Genomic DNA, 22,783 nt, shown 5'->3' on the forward strand with positions numbered 1-22,783 from the left:
AAACAATGGAACTATGCGTTATTTTACCACTTGAAATCATTCGATTACACCGCTTTATTCGATCATCATCGTTCATGCTCTCTCCCGCCTCTCTCTCTCTTTCTGATCTATTGATAGTTCTCATTCTCTGAAGCATGAGTTAACAAGAGGTAAGCTGACAGTTTGGGAATATAATTCAATATAACATCTTTTTTGTTATTAAAATTAATGAGATTGGATAAAATAATTGGGAAATAGTGGAAAAAATTTTAATAAGTATGTTTGCTAATCCACCTCTGAAGACATCAGGATGATATGAGGACATTGCTTGTGAAATAATCAAAGGAAAAGTTGGTAATTAATTTCTAAGAACTTGAGTAAGAAAACAATGAAGATGATGTTGATGACGACGGTGATGATGAGTTATCATTATTATTATTATCATTAATAAGAATAATCAGAATAATTAAAATCATACTACTACTACTACTACTACTACTACTACTACTACTACTACTACTACTACTGATAATAATAATAATAATAATAATAATAATAATAATAATAATAATAATAATAATAATAATAATAATAATAATAATAATAATAAGTGAGAGAGCAGTGCATGCCATCAAAGTGACACTGGGGTTAAATATATGAAGCCCAATATACCCATCATGACTACTAGTCAGATAAGGGTACACCAGCCACATGCATCACGACCATATGTTAGCGACATGGTGATATTATATCAAGATAATCAGCGCATGAACTTGCAGGTGGGAGTCTAGTTAGAATTTCCTTCATGTTGAGTAGCCCGTCCTGCTCAAAATGTCCCTGAATAAGGGTTGTTTAATAATGTTGAACGAAACACCCATGTTTCCAGAGGCGAATTATCTAAACCCCAAAGACGTCCTCTCAACCCATGACTACGATGCTCGGCCATCAATCACTCCCTCTCGTAATCAGAGATACACTCATCGTCAACCACTAAGGAACTTCTCCAACAGGTTATTGTCAAACAGCTGACAAGCAAATCAGTGATACTGAGCAGAATATTCGCTGTAGATCAAGACAAAGCAACGTACATGATTAGACATCCAATCAGTTAAGATCAGAAGTTATGCGAGCTACTGCCTGGTGCCGCATCAAAGTATTTATAATCATCATCATCATCATCATCATCATCATTATTATTATTATATCATCAAATTTTCTTTCTACTGGTAGTGATAGGAGATGTAGTAACAATAAAAGAACATACATACAGGACACAAATTATTTTCAAGTGTTACTTCCTTACAATATTTGCATTTGATTTGTTTTGGTAAAACGCATGGTTTCTCGTTAATTATTCCCTGTTCGATATATATAGTAATAACAAAAATACGAATGACTATTTTGCGTATTATTAGACTTTTCGTGATGTTTTCTTTCTTTGGAACACAGATACATTATGATTTGTCCTGGACAAGTATATAAAATGGACACGGATATCGTGATCCTAGTACAGGGGTTCCTGAGATTGGGTAATGTGAAACTACATTGTAGCCTCTATTGTTCCCAAATCTCCTCTGATTCGGAGTAATAGCACCTACTAGGATGCCAGTTATGGGTTAGCTACGATTTATGTTTTAGGGTAGATGGAGCTCGTGCGACTTGAAGGCAATCCCTTCGATATAAAGCCAGCGTTGCCATACTTGGACATCACGAACAAGGCGGGTCTCGATCACATCTGGGGAATTCTGCAAGCACCCCAACCAGGTTTGGCATGTCACCAAATCTAGTGGTGCCGCTGCTTGAAGTCGGGTGGCCAAGTGTTTTGGTCTCGTGTTTGCAACGCGGTCATGTGTAGCTTCAAAAGTGAATCTCTCCGCACTGTTCCCTAACTCAGGTAGCAATGGGGGTAGGCTTAGTCAGCTCCAGTCTTCTAGTCCGGAAAAACATGATGGTGGCTCTCCCGTGGAGATCGTACTATCCACAATGCGCAGTGTCATGGCTGTTCAGCAACTGTAGAAAGCGACTGGGCTGACCTGTTCAGAACCACCGCAACCCACCCCGTATGGGAAATTCCCTTGAAAAGGGTGGGGAAAGTAACCATAGGATACCACGCATTTTCCCTGATTGGTTTATCGCGGCAATCGGGGATTCACTACAACTATAGCAAGAACAGAAGTAGCAAGAATAAAACAAACTTCTCTTATTATGGGAAATTGGAATGTGCGCACAGTCGTGGACCTGAATGTCAAAGACAGGCTCCACAGGGGCAGTACTGTAGAGAGGAGGGATCTGGATCACAGCAATGTGAGATTGCAGCCCTATCTGAAACAAAACATGCTGGCGAGGACGGTTTTTATAAAAAATAGGAGCGAAAAGTGAATCCACGATGTGGTTTTACGGTGAAGACCTCCCTATGGAACGGATACAATCTTACTCCTATTTCTGTCACCTTACTTTGACCTCAGCTTACGCCCCTGCGAATGATTCTTGCGATGACGACAAGGTTTCTTTTTACTCCGACCTCCACAGGGCCATCCAGGTCGTGCCAAGAAGAGACAACCTGCTTATGTTGGAAGATTTCAGGGAATAACAAGTGAACTCTGGACGGGTGTGGAAAAATTCAACTGGATTGCTTCGCCTTGGCTTGTGCGCTGAGAATGGGCAGGTTGTTACAAACAACCACTTCCGTCTTCTTAACCAACACCAGACTGCATTGATGCACCAGCGGCGATCAAGCACTGGCACATCATGGACTACGTCCTCACAAGAACCTGTGACTGGAGCTAAGTACTCGTGATCCAAAGTCTCACCGGGGCAGACGCTTATTGGACAGATCAGTGACAACTCATTTCCCGGATCAGTCTCTGGCAGTGCGACCTTACCCACCACAATAAATCTGCAAAGAAAATACGGCATTTTAATGTTTCTAAATTGAAGACCTACACAGTCCTGCACGATAAATCATCACTCTTCATGGAAATGCTACAGGTGGTATTATCCCCACCACAGATGGACTGTGCGGAATTATATCGGTCTACGCTACGCAAAACGATTACCAAAACTGCTGAGGAAATATGTGACTATTACAAACACGATAACAGTTTGTCTCAAATTCTGACCTACGCAGGATGCTCAAACGGGAAGATATGTTTTACACTCTGACCTTCGGAGAATGCTGAAAAGGAAAGATTTTTCCAATCATGTAAGCTTTATTGTGTTAAAAGCTTTCTGTGTAATACTTTTTCTTTGAAACTCAGAATTTAAATATTGATTTGTTCTGGTTCAATTCTAAAACAAATTTGTGTGTAATTTCACAGAATTTTAATTTTAACACATGTAAAATGTTTCGCTCTTCACGTTTAAGAACTTCACTGCAGCTTGCCTGTCACATACGTTATGCATCCTGTACGATCAAATGGGAGCGTCTATGCAGTTGTGGATAATAACGTTTTCCAAATTTAGCGGACACATTCAGATATTATGACCTAAGATTCCTTAGGCATTGGAAAATAAACGGAACGGTCACGATTGGAATGCATTTTATCAAAGGTCTTCTTGACTTTGTCAGTATATATCAGGTGCTACACATCGAGAATATCATATCTTGTGAGTGATCCTTCATAACATCTACAGCAACCACAACGAATTGTATACATACAGTCACCAAACAGACATTATTTTGCCTAAAACAGCTTCGGAAGGCTATAAACGAATAAATATTAAAATAACATTTAAACGTTTATGAGAAAGATTGAAATATATAGATAATAAAATAACTGAGAGAAAGTCACTTAAACATTAACGTTATTTCTTAAACATTTAAAAGAAAGATCAAAATAAATGGTAAAATTATATTAAAACATAAGAAACTTATAAAATAACGAAATGAGAAAGAAATTTCATTTTACTAGAGTTATAGTTATGAGCTTGCTGGTGACGGTGAAGTTACTAGGTACATTGGATATAAATTTTGTTTATGGGTGTCTGTGAAAACTTTGTGAACAAGATAACATCATCAAATTGTAAGAAACAAAAATGTAGCGATAAAAATACGAATTTGAATTCCAGCGGAAGAAAGATTTCTTGCAGTTACCGTTACAAGATGTATATTGCTTGTCATGTGTGACATAAAAATTACAAAGTCCACTGAACTGAAACACTACGATGATAATATTCGCAAGATCATTACGTATAACATTACACTGACATGGGAACTAGAGAGAAGTAGAAGTTAACTATTAAAATCACCTATAAATAGCTTGTAGAGAACGTTTGGCCATCGTCATTTAAGGAATCCGGCACAAAGATTTGCACTGCTATTGTTATCTTATGCAGATCTCTCTCTCGCTCTCTCTCTCTCTCTCTCTCTCTCTCTCCCTCTCTCTCTCTCTCTCTCTCTCCCACAATTTGTTTCTCTGTATATATATTCACACACACACAAATTCATTTCACATATACACGAATGTATACTTATGAAAGAATGAGTGTGTATAATATATACATACATTCATGCATACATAATACATACATACATACATGCATTCATACCTACACGCAAACATACACAAACATATGCATATGGGTTTGGCCCAAAATTCCATTCACATTTTCAAGCGAGAATAAGACACAGGTTTGAAATATAAAACGATCAATTCAGTCAATTATATGATTACCGTTTCACTACATGATCATCTCACATTTAAAGGAGAGATCCATTAGTGACTTCTCAAATAATATTTCTACCACCACTGGTTGAAAACCATTATTAGCTTTTTTTGTTTTTGTTTTGTTTTTTTATGTCCACGTTATTTTGTGGCTAGAAAAGCCGATACAAGAAGTACCAGACTTAAAAAATAAACAACTGGGATCAAATCGTTGGACCGAAAATCTCTACAACATGTGACTCCAACATGGCCACCGGAATCATAGATGGTAACATGTTTGTATGTGTGTGTATACATATATGTGTGTTTGTGTGTGTGTATATATACATATATATGTATATATATATATATATAGATATATATATATATATATATATATATATATATATATATGTTTATATATATGCATATATATATGTATATATGTATGTATATATATATATATATATATATATATATATATATATATATATATATATATATATATATATATATATATATATATATATATATATATATATACACCCATTTTATATATATATATATATATATATATATATATATATCGAAATAACATCGAAATAAACTCTACACTATAGGAACAAAATTTACTCTGTCATTGGAGGCATTAACTAGACTAGACAGGCAGAGAGTTGGTTGCTTCTAAACACAGTTATGAATTAAATGGGATGGAAACATCTTCAAAGAATCAGCTATGACGAGATGAAGAGGAAAAATGGGAGAAAAGGAAAAGAAAAGCGAGGCATATAGAGAGAAGAGGCTGCAACACAACTTGAGAGTGTGGATGAAAAGAAAAGTTGTGTATAATTAAAGGGGGCTTAGTAATTTCATATACAATTTGGTATAAACTTTAGAGAACAACGAGTCAAAACGTAGTTAAATTATAACATAAAAATATATTTACACAGAAACTAAAAATCAATACAAAAAGATGAATAACATAATTCATAGTAAAAATAGAAAATAAAATCAATATCATAAAAATACCTATAATAATTAAAGCACAGAGTAACAGCCACTAGTTGTACAAAAAAAAAACAGAACGAAAAAGTAGCAAAACAAAAATGAAATATGAAAGAAAAGATATTTAGGAGCGAGTTAATGATCATTTCTGCTTCTTTGAAGTTCCTCTCGGCATACACATCCCAGTTAAATTTATAGCTGTCTAATGATGCTCAAATTTAAAAACCACTTTACGTTCAGGGACAGCCAACTGTCTGACTCTGTAGTCCAGTTAATAGCTGCAGTTTCACAACGAATTTTATCAAAAGTACATAGATATATTGTTAGTTAATTTTCATTTGTCAATCAAGTATATTCACTTTTCACTACAACTATAAACTCATCACATGGATTGTCTATATATACATGTATGTAACAGTACATATGCAGTGATCTTGATGAAATTATAGGTTAAAAGATTTATACGACCCATCTGTCATTGAAACGATCGTATTTTATGTGGAACTAAAACACTAATATTTCCCCTTTTGTACTAGTCATATCATACGCAGTGGGTTACAAAAATTTCCTTAGTTTGCATTTTGTGGAACATTTATTTCTACTGGAGCATTGTTATCTTCATAAATATCAACCATTATTCGCAAGTGTACTAAATCTATATACATACATATTTACACACGCACGCACACACACATCCACAAATGCACAAACAATCACACGCACACAATGCTATGTAATTATAAAATCGAAGGATCAATGTGTAGGAAGTTAGTAAGCTTCGAGAAGTACTTTCAGGAACAATAGTAGCTTATTGGGCTAGACGTTTGTAGGTTTATCCCATAATGAAGTTCAATAGGCTAGAAACAGTTTTTCAATAGTTTGCAGCTGGTTTTCAATGATTTGCAACTAGATACATGGTTTGCAACAGTTTCTTTTAATAGTTCATGGCCGGCAACTATGAATGTAAATGCAAATCCAAATTGAATGCAGCAAGTAAAATCCATGATACGTATGTTTCCTAGCTAAGAGAACATTGGAAGTAATATTTACTCAACTAGGGGTGCTCCAGTATAGCTTCTCATCAGACCGAAGATACATAAGTTAACTGAAGGTTACATAGTCATTACGGAAGCCAAAGCTAATTAGACAGGAATATATGTAGCATGTACTTTACCTGTTCCATTCACTCAAATTTATATATATATATATGTGTGTGCATATATATATATATATATATATATATATATATATATATATATATATATATATATATATATATATATATATATATATCTGTATGTATTTGTATTTTGCATGATCGTTTGTCTATGTATATACACACACAAACGCACACGCACACATATATGTAGGCAGAAGTATACATTGAACATTTGAGTATTATGCATATAGACATAACATATACACACTTTTGAGGAACGAAACTTTCAGGAATGACACGACGATTTACTAAAAGAAAACAATAACATTACCAGAAAAGATAACATTTATGATCAAAATATTTTGAACAAATGAAGCAAAACACTTTTCTCTGACGTACAAGATAAAGAAAAATAAGATTACATTAGTGAAATGAGTTGCTCCATAATGTTACACAGCTAGCTTAATGTTTTTTAATCATAACATTTAAACTGTTTTCGATATCGGAAATGACTTGTGTCTTTTCCTTGAATTTGACCACAATAATCCATTATAATATTTTATATTAACTGATATCACGACTCACACCATGCTCATATGTGTGTGGAACTGTTACGTTTCTATCATTTTCAATACGATAGTGTCGATTATTCAGTTGGTGAAAAATGTTTCTTGTAAATATATATATTTTTTTTAAATTTCAAAATGTCTTCTTTCAATTCTTTAAAGATATAAAACTATGTAATTGGTTTAAATTGTTGACCACTAAATATTATACGCCTAAGTCATACATGTATTTTGACAATTTGTTAAGGTTCTCAATTTCCTGAATTAGATATGATAATAGATGTAGGGCACTGAACGATGAATATGATATGCTTCAGAAAAAAAAAAAAATCGAAAGCCAAACAAAATTGTGCAAATATTTTAATAATCCTGCTGGTTTCATAGATGAGTACGGAAAATATACACTAAATTGATAACTGCCCAGGTGAGTAATATACATTGCTAAGAGGCCCCTTGAACTTTTCTTTAGTTTTGGATCAATTTTGTTCACGCTGGCAGAAAGGAAAGTGCAATGCACGTATTTCATTTTTAGGGGCTGCGCGACTGGTGAGAAATATCCCAAACAGGAGACCCTGTAGAAAAGAAATTTGCCGAAGTCTAATGAAAGAACTGGACGTGTTGAAGTGGGGACAAAGTAAGTCTGCTGGATGCTAATTCACCGATTTCATCGTCGTTTCATCAATCGATCTTAATTAGTTATTAATGTCAGTAAAATCGAATGAACTCAAGCATGTTAAAATAATGATAACGGCAAGTGGACCATAACATCTGAACGACATGTGGACTATAAAATCTTCGAGTTAGGTAGCTAAGAATTTGATCTATGGTTTCCACAGTAATATAATCTAATGTAGAGTGAAATGTATAAACTTATAATTGTGATTGAAATTTACATTGTCACACAATTTACCTGCCATTCCCAACATGGACAAAGAAATATTTCAGCTGAATATTACTGTTATGTTCTTAGTCATGTGTTATACATGTTAACAATTATCATACTGATTTCTATGTTCAACTACAATCCTTCTAGTGCCTTAAACATATTTGTACTGCACATGTTATAAATAAATGATTTATAAAAGCAAACCTCTACTTAGTGTGAACACAGTAAACTGAAAATATAAACGTTTTTATTCGGTTCCCTGACCACAAGTTTGTTTAAGAGGATTGAGACAGATTTTAAATATTTAGCATTGCATTCGTAATTTATTTGGTTTCTGACGCGACATAATTCTGCGACGATTTGTTATTTGTTTTAGTTTAATGCATTTGAACATATTGTTTAACTTTTTATAAAACGGAAAAGACGTTTACATATATTGAACAAAAAAAAGGTGGGGAGAAGAAAGTCCAATCTCTGTTATCAAATTACAGAAAAATGCCATCTTCTTAATACATCGAGTATCAATTAATCGAAGCAATATATTATTTTCCATTTGCAAATAGGTTTTATCAGGGAAGAAAATAAAAGCTGAAAAAAATACAAGCTAAACGTTAATCAACAAATGAATACATTCTTCCACATTTCATTTTCTTACATTTGCAGTAAAACCGAAGAGCATTAAAATCTCTTCATTCTCCTACGGCTATATTACATTAGTTGGTACTTCATTTTATCAATTGAATTTACCTAATACTTTGTGCGACACGTTTGTAAAAAAACTCTAAGCTGGTAAAAACAAAGTTGTCATTATGTAGTTGCGGTAAATTCATTTTACGTTAAGCGAAAGTTTCAATTACTGTAATAAATCAAAAAAAGAATACTCTAAGTGACTTATATTCAGTGGTATTTATTCTTCGTATTTAACCACAATTTCTATTATAAGTGCTTATGGTAATATGCATGGAACTATGAATGTATGTAATGTTGCAGACATATATATGGACGTAAGTTAATGATATTGGTGTTACGTATTCTCAAACCGCTACTGAGTTAGAAAAGAAAGATGAATATGATCCTTTTGTGTATGCGTTCTAATATCAAATCTCATATGTGTAGTACTTATATTTTTTATTAGAGGTATGTTAAGGGTATGGTATTAGCAAAAGTCTTAGAGCCGGTCGAAATGTATTTCGTTATAAAAAAGTTTTATTACATATACAATGCATATGTATATGATACACATAAACTGAACCAAAAAAGGAACGTCGGACACATGCTAAAAAGAAACCGGTTTGTTAATAGAGTGCATAGATTGCAGAGTGGTAATTAAAAAAACCGCTCTTTCTTCGTGATAAAACGTAATTTTCAGAAACAGGTTTGACGTCACATGATGTCATTTAATGACGGGGTGTCCTGGCCCCGAAGAAATGAACTCAATATTTCGTGTGACCACCGTTAGTGTTGATTACTGCTAGACATCATCTGTACATTGAATGCACCAAGCAATTGATGTAAGCCACGAGGATAGCAGCTCACACTATGTTAAAACTTGCAGCGAGTTGTGCCGCAGTTGTTGACCTTCGAGTAATGCCATTTAGCCTACTTAGGATTTCTTCTCACAGGTGCTTTATGAGGTTCAAGTCCGTACTTAGGGTAGGTCATAGAAATGTCTGGACGTTATTCTGTTGGAGGAAGCCTTCTGTCAACCAGACAATAAGGGCACGGATGCTGTTGTGTTGGAACACGTGATTTCGATGATGGGAAAATTATGACAAAATGTGAGACCTCAACACTTAACCGATGTAGCGAGCAGCGGTTGCTGCATTGCTCTGGCCTTGAGAAATGTTTTGGAAGACCACCGGTCCACGTTTCTGGTTAAGTACAATCCCGCCCCATACCATGATGCTTTCTCCTCCCCATGCGACTTTCTCCACCACACAGACATCAGCATGACGTTCACCTCTTCTCAAAACCCTAGCTCCACCATATACCCCAGAAATGCAATACCGATTTCCGTCAGAGAAGGCTACAGCCCTCCACCGCCGATATGGCCTGTTCTGACGTTTTTGAGGCCACTGCAGACGCGACCGTCTATGACGATCGGTGAGGATTGAGCCCCTAGCCGGACATCGAGAAGACAGACTGAAAGATCTCAGCCGGCGGCGATCTGTCTCTGCACAACTGAGTCTGTGGTGAGTTCCTATGGTCTACCTAGCTGATTCTGTTGCCCTCCGGAATTGAGCCTGCAAGTCCTGTCGGTGCAGGTGGTGATCTTGACGTGCCGTTGTAAACCTCAGTCCACCATTGCGTGGACGATCATCCGTGCTGTTTGTGGTATTGTATCGTTCCCTCAGGCGCTTAATTGTCCGAATACTGCAGTTCAAATCATTTGCATTGACTCATGACGTTGACCAGTATTGAGACATCAAATGGCTTTTCTCTTTGATTTCGTGTCAATCTTGGCTGAGTACGGGATACCCAATAAGTCAACGTTTTGCACGTGCATTGTGTTTTTCATAAAAATGTATTCGGGAGAAAAGTGAGCAAGTTCGAGCCCTAAATGAAATCCTTGTGATTTCAAAGGAGAGTGGTGTTGTGGGTCCGTGACATCTTCTTGATGTCAAATTACCTAGAAATGTGACAAAATCCATATAATCACAATATCATCTGGGGAAAAATAATGTTTACAGTGCAAATTTTCTTTCGTAGTTCAGTATATATATATTACAAAAGAAACACAAAGAAAAGGAAAAGCAAAAACAAGGGAGAAAGAAGAGAAAGAAAACAAAAGAATCAATGTATCACGAATGCTTCATCAATGCATCATGAATGCTTCAATTAGTCGCATTAAAGGTTTAACGGAACCTACTGAATCAATCCAACACATTCGTAGCATTATCACTAGCGATGGCGAGGCTAAGAATTCTGAAGAAGCTAAGCTATCTCACAGGCATCAGCTGACACGTCGGTGGGGCGAGCTGTCAACGATGACAAGAATTTGGCCGTTAGTGACTCTGTTCCTCTGGACGTCTAAAAAAACGCCACAGGCTGAAAGAGTTAGTTTACTGTCAGGTCCTGATACTTCAAAGTTTTGTCCAGTTCGGTTACGGAAGCAGTGACTGTTCCATTTACCGCAGCATCCAGGATGTTGGAGGGAGCAAAAGTGTCACAGAAGAGGCACCTACCTCTTACTCAGAGACATAGGGTAAGATAGTCTGGTCTCATCCCATCACTTCTGGGTAATCCTGCCGGCTCCAGAATTGAGGTGATATTACATAAGTCTCATTACATTCCAACATGGAATCGCATTGATACCGACCTTGTCTTTCTTCTTGTTAATCCATATGATGAATCTACTCCTACCTCTCATGAATAGAGAATTTGTGCCAAGAAATCATTATTTCAAGTCCGATAAAATAACTGCCGCTAATTATTACGCTGCACGAGGGTGTATTCACTATCGATTAGTTCGGGAGCAGTAACTAACATTGTTGAGAATAATCTAGAAGAATATTGATGCTTAAACAAACTAAAATAGAGTAAAAAGGAATAAAGTTTGAGAATATGTCAATAAACCAAATGATTTATCAAGGAAATATTTCGTATGTATATTCAGTAACTTTGGTTATATTACACTCATATCAAACTTGTACAATGAAACCATCCTGATGGTGCTTTTACTACTACTGCTACTGATGCCGCTGGCAGTACTATCAACTGCTGCTACTAACAATAATCAGAAGAAAAAAGTAGGAGGTGAAGGAAGAGTGGCGTAATAGATAATATGTGGAGATACGCAAGTCCCCTACTATACGCATCCATGCCTCTCTCCATGTTGTTTCAAGTTAACGTAACTTTTAAAACTTAAGCACCATTCAGCGTTGAATTACCTAAAACAAACTCACTCATCTATATGTGCCTTCACACACGTCGTTATATACATTCCGCTATAACAGTGAATGTTTGCAACATTCATAAGGCATATGTCCGAATATTTGTAGAATTGTAACTGTGTAGTTAAACGTACAGGCAGATTTCGGTACGTAGTTAAACGTACAGGCAGATTTCGGTACGTAGTTAAACGTACAGGCAGATTTCGGTACGTAGTTAAACGTACAGTCTATTTTACAATCAATTTATTTCAATTCATCTACTTTTCGTCTTTTATCTCCTTCGCTTTAGACAATGCATTCAGAGACTAACACTCACTACTCAAGTATAGTTGCGCCTAATTTAGTATGTATTCATTTAAAATTCTTCTTGATCAATTATCTGAATTTAGTAAACCCTATAGAAATAGTTTTACCTATAATATTTCAGTGCAGAGATGATTACTACATTATACTTTTAAGTGCATGTGTAGTGTTTGTTTATATTGCGTGCAAGTGTCAATACTCAAATAATTCAATTCAGAAGGTCATACCTACTTTACTTAATTATTAGAGTTCAGATATAATGACAGGCATTGCGTAATAGTGAATGGCTTAGTGATGTACGAGTGTCTCAGATTAAATCTTGACTCGATGATATATATCTTTCTCTAATAAGCATCTTCTATGTCACTGATGCCTGCAATTCCGCATTCAAGGAAGTATGTTGTTTGATTTCGCGTTGCATTGAAAAGTCAATCACTAGAAAGCTGCCGACTTCAATGCTGCTACTCGAATCTACGTCAATGAAACATGAAATATGTAAAATCAAATGTCGCGTGAGATATTGCTGGTGTAAGGGAAGAGTCGGGAGTGCCTGATAGGATTGAAAGCAACTCATGCAACACAATATTTTTTTACTTCCAATGATTAGAGTAAGAATCCCTATCCATATCCTTTAACAGCCTGCTAATCTGGTGATTTTGATAAATAAGACTGCAGATATATAAGCATGGAGAGTCGAAGTTATAGTTGGAAGGACAGAATATAGTAAGCAGTGCATGAACTTGAGATTAGAGAAAAGAATGTTGATGAAAGGAGTTTTGAGTAAGGTAGAAATGCCTGAGTAGACGTGGAATAAACTTACCGAGCACGAAGTTCATTAAGCTCAATATAAATATTAGCCACATTTCCACGATATTCTACCCAATAGTTTCAAAGAGAGGCTCATTCGTTGATGATGTTATGTACATTAGGACTGACAAATTTAATTTATAAGAGTTAAACAATGATTGAGCTAAACTTGATAAGCGAAAGTAGAAGCAAATACAATAGTGCAATGTGTGTTCTTAGATTATCTGGTAAATAAAATAATCTAAATTATTTAAGGTACCATAAGACAAGTCAGATTCCCATCTTCTGTAGTGTGCCCACTTCTCTTCCCTGTCCCCCGCAACCACTTCCTCCCCTTCCTCCCCTTCCTCCCCTTCCTCCCCTTCCTCCCCTTCCGCCTCCCCCTCATACTACTACTACTACTACTACTACTACTACTACTACTACTAAGTTACGGGCACTTAAACACACCCACATCGGTTTTCAAGTGATGGTGGGGGACAAACAGACATACACACACAAATACACACACAGAAATACACACACACACACACACACATACATATGTATGTAAATGTATGTTCACACATACACACACATAAATACGATGGGTTTCTTTCAGTTTCTGTCTACCAAATCTACTCACAAGGCTCTGGTCGGCCCATGACTGACGCAGAAAACACTTTCTCAAGGTGTCGTGCAGTAGGATTGAACGTGGAAACATGTCTTTGGGAGCTAGCTTCTTACCACATAGCCACGCCTGTGCCTGTGTGGAATAGTTATACTTTAAGGGGTGGGGGGGAGCTGGCACAAACATTAGCACGCCGGGCGAAATGCTTAGCGGTATTTCGTTTGTCTTTACGTTCTGATTTCAAATTCCACCGAGGTCGACTTTGCCTTTCAAACTTTCGGGGTCGATAAAAAAGCACCAGTTGCATACTGGAGTCGATCTAATCGACTGGCCTTTTCCCCCAAAATTTTGGGCCTTTTACCTAGAGTAGAAAAGGAATATAAAGCTCAAAAAAAATTTCAGTTACCTTCTGCACTGGTCCTTACTTGGCGTAGTACTATGTAATGACATCAGATGCAACGCACAGTGCAAAAAGAACCTCACTAGGTGACATAACATGCTTCAAATGTTGCCAGATTTACATTCATATTTGCTCCAGGTTATATGCTGCTGATGCGAACCTAGCAGTTTAGACACATTCCATTATGTGAGGAAGATGTGGTTAGGGCGTTCACTCGTGCTAAATTTCTCGAGCCAGGTGGTATGAAAAGCATAGTCGACTTCGTCGGCATTTGAACCCAGAACTTAAAGATGGACGAATTGCCGATAAGCATGATACACGACGGGTTAACCACTCTCCAAGCACACCGCCTTACTCGTGTATGATATATGGGAAAGTGAATTTCTTCGATGATTTTGAGATTTGACATACGCAGGATTATTTATTCCCAAAAATTAGTAACACTTTTAAATGCTACATAAATGTATATACATACGTAACAAAACACTATTCTTTATATCTAACAGACTGTGTGAAGATTAGAGACGTGATAAGGATAGTTGATACGTTACGGATGTGATATTAAAAATTAATTAAAGCTGTCAGAGACGGCTTGATAATTACAATTTATTCAGACAGTCTTCTTACAGAAATGTACATTGGTGATCGGAAACTAATTGTTCAGTACTTTAAAATAATTCTAGTTTTATTGCTTTCCATTTAAAGATCAACTCTGCTTTGGACTCCGTCGCATTACACGCACACACACACACACACACACACACACACACATACACACACACACACAAACAAACACAAACACAAACATATACTCACACACATGCAAATATATATATATATATATATATATATATATATATATATATATATATATATATATATATGTGTATATGTATATGTAGATTGATATGTATATATACATGTATGTAAATACATGCATACATATATGTGTGTGTGTGTGTGTGTGTGTGTACGTATATATAAAGAAATGAAAGATGATCGAGACATCGAAGCTACTACCTCAGTCCCCACTCCTGCGAACATCGATTAATACAATGTATACAAAGGTACAGTCCTTCAGTGGAAGGATTTCGTTTCACACAGACTAAAATGAGCAACAACAAGAACAATCCAGGCTCTAACAGTCAGTCGCATAGTATAACATAGCAAATAATGTCTTTACTGGTATCACATATTTGCTTTGGTTACAGATGTTTCAACAACATACGATTAAACGCGAATGTGGCCAATGATTATGGAGATTATATACTCAAAAGTCATGTTTTGCAGCTCGTTAAAGGATTTTTCGCATTTTATATATTAACACACTGACAGAACACGCACACGCACACACTCATACAAACACACACACACTAACACAATAAACAGTACTTGAAACTGAGAACATTCCAGAAATTTTAGACAGCATCTCAGGCAACATGTAGTTATTTCACAAGTGTTAATTTTTGGAACAATAAAATAATCTTATATTGGGAAAAGGAAATCGGTTTGTAAATAAACATTTCAAGATGTTTGGACAGTGAACCGTCGGATTTGGAAGTCGACAAAAGTTGCTAATTTTATTAATCAACGATCGAAAATTATAATACAAAATTTAATAACAAATTGAATAATAGCACACGTTATAACTTCATGAATAGATTTGGATATAATTTCTGCTGCCATGGAGTAATGCAGAAAAAGTCAATTAAAAATATAAGAAAATAAATGAATTGAGTTGGTAATAAAGTTAAGATGTAAATTCAGTGAAGTGCAAACAATCGAACACATATAAATTCATAAATTTATTAAACTGTTGTGCTGGAGTGTTGTAGAGACAAAGATATATATAGCGAGATAGAAAAAGGGGGAAGAGAGAAGGAAGAAGGGATGGTGTAAGAAAGAGAGATAATGAGAGAGGGGGGAGTGAGACCGGGTGAAAATGAACGAATGCGGAATTTAGATGAAACAGAAGAGAAGAGAAAAAATAAAAATATACATTATTTCAGGGAGCTATCGAATGTAAAGTATTTTAAAAGAAAGCGTATACAATATGCTAATTGACATAAATACATAATTTCAGTTGGAAAAATATATCGATAGGGAGATGTCTAAACAGTGAGAGATATATAAACCTGTTGCTGGCAAATATAATGCAATTGATACGAAAGTTTGTTCTCTGTTAGAAAAACAATACCAGCTCTCAGAAATTATCAAATTTAGCGGGTAAACTGTTTCAAATGGCGGCAAAGAAGATACAAATACGAAGAAAGGAATGAATTCCAAGTACGAACATTAAAGCTACATAAATATACGGCTTGTGTAATCACAATTGATATCACTGTCGTTAATAAGCTGTGTAAAATCAACATCATGAAATTAAATAAAGACTGAATAAAAATAAAATGTGACATGTTACAGGTATTACAAGAATAGAGAGAATACTGGAAAGTTTCCAACATAATCTAGATGATGATAATGATATCAAGATGAATGAGATTAGCGATGCTCGAAGAGGGTTCGAGATGAAAAATTAAAAAACACTGTCTGCAATATTTCAATAATTCGGATTTTCATTTTAAAATTCCATTTAAACTAGAGCAAGCTTACTTCTAACTTACAAATAAAAAACAGCTAATGGGATTTAATGTCTGTATTTACTAGTAATTCTAAATCGGAAAATGTCTTCAAAAACAGCGCAACCATATTTTTCTATAACGAAAGCACGCCATTGAAACCCGTGAAGGTAGAGTCAGTAAATCCAGTGGTAATCCAGGTGCCGGTATATGTATGAGGAGAGGTGCTGAAATTTCGGAAAGTGGTTCAGACATGCAAGTCCAAAGAGTAAGAAGTTCAGTCAGGATCAAAATGGTGTAGCCACGTGAGCGTATAATATATAGTTGAAATCTATAAAAAAAACAACAGAAAACAAAAGACGAAGATAGGTATATGAACAAGAAGCGAGTGTATTACTTGATGCTCGGGAAAAAAGATCTACAATTCCTTTTCATTCTGCCTCAGTTTGTTTTCTCTTATTCCATTGTATTGAAGAGCGTAGGCTCGGAAAGTAAAAGACTTTTAATGTACTCCAGCGTCAAACATATGTCGTCGTTTTTTGTTTTTCTATAACTTTCAACAATATTTTTCAATAATCAGATGTATGTTGATAGAATCGTTGGCAATATTTTCCTATATTTAAATGGATTTATATGCAGGTCAAATGTCATTCTCAAACCGTTTTCTGTTATTCCGATTAAAGTTCAGCACACATGTTTCTTATCGATTTGAAACTCTAGACCTTACTGTTTCCTTGGTATTTCAATACGATTTTCCGCCACTTATATTTGACAATATGATATTATACATACATACATACATACATACATACATACATACATACATATATATATATATATATATATATATATATATATATATATATATATATATATATATATATATATAATTTTGAACTTTTGTAAGTATGCGCGTGTTTCTGTGTTTCTGTACGTGCGTATGTGTGTATACATATACACACATGCGTGGGTACATTCATGCATTCGTTTTTTAAAGGTGTTATTTTCCTCTGGTCATTGTTTGATCAAGTGAAGGTTCTTTACAGAACCAACATACTCTGACGTCACTCACGTTCTTAGCGGCTCACAAAGTTCGGACATAATTTTTCTCCCAATCTACGAAAGATACACAGATTTTATCTCTGTTTAATATTTTCTAAAAGTATATTAATAATCAGTTAAACGTATATATAGATATATTTGATTAGTTTTAATTCGTACACGTCTGTGATTAATGTATATGTTTCTCTTCGGGTTAAGCGGTGAATCAAGAAGCATTATTGCTTCTTTCACCATCAAAATGAAATCATTAATCAATTACGATCGTTTATAACAATACTTCACTTTATGTTCGATTCTAAATTTTCTTTCATGTTTGATTAATATTTATTTGCAAAGTATATAATAACATTATTGATGGGTTGAATCTACATTGCAGGTAAGGTTATTCAACGAAAGTAGAAATTATCTTTAAAAGGAATCAAGCATCATTGATTAAATATACATGCACATATATCTGCTTATATCTATATCTATGTATGTATATATATGTATGTATGTGTGAGTGCGTGTGTGTGGTTATGGACGCGTACATATGTAAAGAGGTATGTATATACGTATGAAGACATGTATGTATAGTGAGATTGAGAGAAGGGGATAGTGCTTTATTTCTACTGACCACCTGTCGTAGTTTAATATATATATATATATATATATATATATATATATATATATATATATATATATATATATATATATATATATATACTACTTATAAAGTGTTGTAGGGAGTCATAAAACCCATGCGAGAATAGATTTGACCGAAAGACTATAAATAGTAGCGGTCTGAGTGAGAGACCAGAAAGAGCAGACGTTAATTGAAAGATAAAGTAAGGTGTGATTTTTTCATTTTGCTGGATTTTTATTTGTTGTGTTCATGTATAGTTCGTGGAGACTTTTTTATATCGTTACGTTGTTGTTACCTTGCTTCGTTACATATTCTGTAGTGTAAACAAGTATCATCATACATAGTGGCGATACTACAATAATTAACAGCGTGTAACTACTTTACAATATTGGCGACGAGGATTCGAAGTTCACGCAGGTCAGTTAACAAATTTTTGTGATACACAGTAATTAGCTATGGAAGACGTATGAGTTTCTATAAAAAAAGTTACTAACGCAACAGAAAGAAAAGCAACATGAGTTGCACCAACAACTAAAGCAGCAACAACTACCATACAATTAGTTGCAGTGCAATAGCAACAGCTGAAAGAGTCGATCAACAGTACTTAAGAGTCGAACAACAATATTCAAGAGTCGAATAACAGTACCCAACAGTCGAACAGCAGTTGCTAGAAAAAATAAGGAAGTCAGGAAACCTCATAAGTTCGTTTTCTCCAGACGCCGTATCAAACTCTGTTACACAATTCACATATGACCCAGTGGAGGGTATAACGTTTGAAACGTACTTTAGAAGGTACGAAGAAATTTTCAGAGAAGATTGCAAGTCCTGGACAAAGAACGTAAAAAGTAAGACTATTTATTACGTAAATTAGCACCAGTTGAACATCAACAATACTGTAATTTCATTCTACCTAAAAACATAACTCCTGATATGTCTAAGTGCCTCTGCTTTATATATGGGCTTGCAGCAAACAAAAACGACGTTTTACGTGCAAGAATTCTCACAAAACTTGAAGAAGTGGATCAAAGATTAACCCTGTAGACAGTTGCAGAAGAGTGTCAAATAATGGTAAACTCACGCCAGGACGTAAAGAAAATCGAAGAGAAGGAGATCTCACAAGTATAAACGTGCTAATTGGAAGGTGTAAACAAAAAACGTTGAGACCAAACCCATGATACGGATGTAGAACCCGACACTTCACGAAGGATTGTCCCTTAACAACGCAAAAATGTTACAGGTTCCAAAAAATAGGATACAAGAGCTCACCTTGCAGAGCAAAGTTAGGAAGGTCGAACATGTATGTAGGTGCAGTCAACCTACCTCGAAGGTCACAATAAAGTACCAGTACGAACTGTTTGCTTGATACGGTGTTCCAGATACCATACTATCGGACAATGGAACCCAATTTACAAGATACGAGTTCAAGAAATTTCTCAAAATGCACGAAGTCAACGATATGTTTATACAACTCTACCACCAGCGGTCAAATGGGCAAGCAGAACGATTCGTAGATACTTTCAAGCCAGCGCAAATAAAAACAACGAATGAGTTAAGAAATGACGAAGCGGTAATTAAATTCCTTAACGGTGTACAGAATAACACCTAATTTGAATACTAGTTCAGTCAGGTCGCCTGCTAATGCTCACTCGAGAGATTAAATCATAGAGAAAATACAAAAATCTTCAACTAAACACTTTGATGTCAGAGACAATGTCCATTTCAAAGTATACAAAAGCGGTAAAGGGTGTTGGCAAGATGGTGTAGTGACTAAAAGAAATGGAAACATGACGTATTTAATGAAAGACCAACGATGGGAGCATAAATGACACCTAAATCAATTAAAATTCAGACATACAGAAGAAAGGATGGAAATTCCAATGGATGTGTTTTACGACATGTTCGATGTGGCAGCACCGAAAGTGATTGAACTTAGAAGTACAGTAACAGAAAGTGTAAACAGACTAAGCATATAGAAATAATTCCTTCAAAAAGGACGATATGTTGGAAAGAAAGAAAAAGATAAAATAATAAAATAAATTTCGTTTCCTACGGAAATCGAATTCCCAAATGGAGTGGTGTTATGGCGAGAGTCACGTCACTCCGTGCAAGAACAGACTTGACCGAACGACTATAGATAGGAGCGTTCTTAGTGAGAGACAAGAAACAGTAAGCGTTGATCGCAGGAAGCTGTTAGGTGTCGTTTTGGAATTTTGCCGGAATTTTGTTTGTTCGTTCGTGTTATAGTTCGTGGAGTGATTGTTGGATTGTTACATTGTTGTTACCCTGCTTCGTTTAATATTTTATTGTTACTACACGGTTATAGCGGAAACAAGTATCATCATGAATAGTGGCGATACTACATTTTTCTCCACAGTAAACTGCAAAGGAATTGCCTTTAGAAATTAAAATATATCACAAACATATCTGAAGTAATATAATTTTAGTTTATTTGTCATCGCTGTTTCCAGCGAATACTTATGTATTTAATTAGACTAGTTAGTTTGCGAGCGCAAAACAGTCACCGGTACTGACTGATTTATTCTGAGCTTCGGAATTCGAGTCACCTCACACTTATCTCTCTTTGGTATCTCCTACAAAGGAAGGGATAATGAACTAGAGATGCGTCTATGGGTCCCATAAAGAGCACCAATGTGATGACATAGATTTACTTACACGTTTGCTATAAGTGAGAATATCTATAAACTACAGTGAAATTGTAGTTAGAAGTTCAAAATCTAAAGTATGTCACAGACATATTTCAACTAAGTTTTTATATCATATATATATATATATATATATATATATATATATATATATATATATATATATATATAACATTAAAACATAGGGTAAAAATCAGATATTAATTAATATCGATTTATTACCAGGAAAATAGCACATTGAAAGAATCCGAGAGATTCAGAAAAAAATATCTGAGATCTTAGGGGATTAAGGTATATTTTTATATATATAAAGTTGACCAGTAAACTGGACATTTAGTATGCTAGAAATAGACCACATGTTGTGTCTACTAAGACCTAGTAGTTCTCAAAAGAAATTCAGCGAAATACCAAACCCTAAGCGAGCAAGACATTGAAAATTACATACATAAAATTAAAAAGTTATTCGCGGTCCAGGTTTGGTATTTCGCAGAATTTCTTTTGAGAACTACTAGGTCTTAGTAGACACAACATGTGGTCTATTTCTAGCATATTAGATGTCCACTTTACTGGTCAACTTTATATATAAAATATATATATATATATATATATATATATATATATATATATATATATATATATATGGGAGAATATACAAATAATAACAACAGACGAGGACAGGTGGTGTAAATAACAAAAGTATATATTAGTATGACGCTCGGGAATACGGAAAGTCTTTGACGTTTCGAGCTACGCTCTTCAACAGAAAGAATACGGAGACAAGGAGAAAAACACGGAGAAAAAAAATTGAATAGTGTTCAGTCAACGGTCAATATATACATATGTATATGTATGTATATATATATATATATATATATATATATATATATATATATATATATATATATATATATATATATATATATATATATATATACATATATAAATTTATATATATATATATATATATATATATATATATATATATATATATATATATATGTATATGTATATATATATACATATATATATGTATATATATATGTATATATATATATATATATATGTATATATATATATATATATATATATATATGTGTGTGTGTGTGTGTGTGTGTTTGTGTGCGTGTGTGTGTGTGTGTGTGCGTATATATATATATATATGACCAATGAAAGACGGAGGGTGGAAGAGTTTGACATTCAAGGGAATCAGGTACCTAGTTAGTAAATCACCAAGTTCGGGTCAACGATTTAGCAGTCGTGTAGAAAATAAAATTAGTGGAACATATACGTACATACCGAAGTACAAATTGAAGAAAATTGCAGTTGCATCGACGATCACAAGTGACCGACTGAATATAAAACGAGGCCGTACCTACGAACACATACATACTCCACACTGAATATACTCCAGATTCACGCTAATTGTAGGCTCCTAGTAACGTGAATAATAATGAAAAACAATAAATAAAAACCGGCTAGCTTCAGCGAGCTGACCAGGAACCACAAAGCGGCACATATTGTTGATTTTTGGAATGATTGTTGAATTCTTGAATTTACCTGAATAAAACGGTATGATATTATAACTCTATTCTTCAATAAAACGCAA

The sequence above is a fragment of the Octopus bimaculoides genome, chromosome 3 (assembly GCF_046866305.1).
Source record: "Octopus bimaculoides isolate indiv1 chromosome 3, ASM4686630v1, whole genome shotgun sequence".
In the NCBI taxonomy this organism is placed as follows: domain Eukaryota; kingdom Metazoa; phylum Mollusca; class Cephalopoda; order Octopoda; family Octopodidae; genus Octopus; species Octopus bimaculoides.